Here is a 1,105-nt window from a genome sequence, read left to right on the forward strand (position 1 = left end):
GTAATCCTTATAATATTATTCTTCAGAACAAAAAGGTTATTGGCTTAATGAAATATGAGGCGAATTGATTGCCAATTGTGGTGTTTATGGGTCTAAAATCGAAGATGTATGCATATCGTACAATAGATGGAGCTGCCAAGAGGCAGCTTAAGGGTGTGTGACATGCAGCATCCTCATGGTCGAAGACTACTTGCAGAGCCTATTGATGATGATGGCTGTGCTCCACTGCAACTTCTACATATGGTACAGCAAACTAGTATTTGATTGCGAGGTTAAGAGGTGTACACTGTGTTGCAATCTAAAGTAAGATTGTTACTTCATGACTATAAAAGAGACATTTGTGATGATGAGATTAAAACCCTCCCATACTCGCACTGTTCCTTACTTGAATTGCGAGGGGGGATAAGGGCTCCAGTGGTGTGAATGAGAGAGAGCTTGCAACAAATAGTATGGCTCTTTTATCATAGCTTAAAGATTGTATGTGTATGGTGTATGGCGTGCCTGCATGTGCGATTGCTTGTGTATCTGCGTATATGCTTGTGAGTGCGTTTGTGTTTGAATGCCTATGTAAATAGGAATGCCTGTGTGTAAACATATACAATTTATTTTTTCTTAATAAGTAGCATACTATGTATGCAAGAATATATAAGCACCATGTGCTGTAAAAATTATAAAAATCATAAAAATGTGCAAAGTATATACAAAAAGGCTTAAAATTCTAGAAAAATCATAAAAGAATTTAAAAATTGTAAATGGTGAAAAATATAGTTTTATGGTATTTCTCTCATTTGCACTACATGTGTGTGTGTGTGTGTGTGTGTGTGTGTGTGTGTGTGTGTGTGTGTGTGTGTGTGTGTGTGTGTGTGTGTGTGTGTGAGTGCATGTGTAAATAGAATGGTTTTAAGTTTCACCTGCCACTAGCTGTCCAATCATACTAGTTTTAAGTGCGTATGCATGTGAGTGCGTTCATTTTCGAATGGCTGTGTAAAGCTGTATGCCTGTGCAGTCGTTTGGGCTGGAATTTTAGAGCCACGCACTTAAGTGTATTATTAAATTATTTCAGCTGTCGGGGTGAAAAATTTAGAGCCTCCTATATCAATATATA

The sequence above is a fragment of the Schistocerca gregaria genome, chromosome 1 (genome assembly GCF_023897955.1).
Source record: "Schistocerca gregaria isolate iqSchGreg1 chromosome 1, iqSchGreg1.2, whole genome shotgun sequence".
Classification (NCBI taxonomy): domain Eukaryota; kingdom Metazoa; phylum Arthropoda; class Insecta; order Orthoptera; family Acrididae; genus Schistocerca; species Schistocerca gregaria.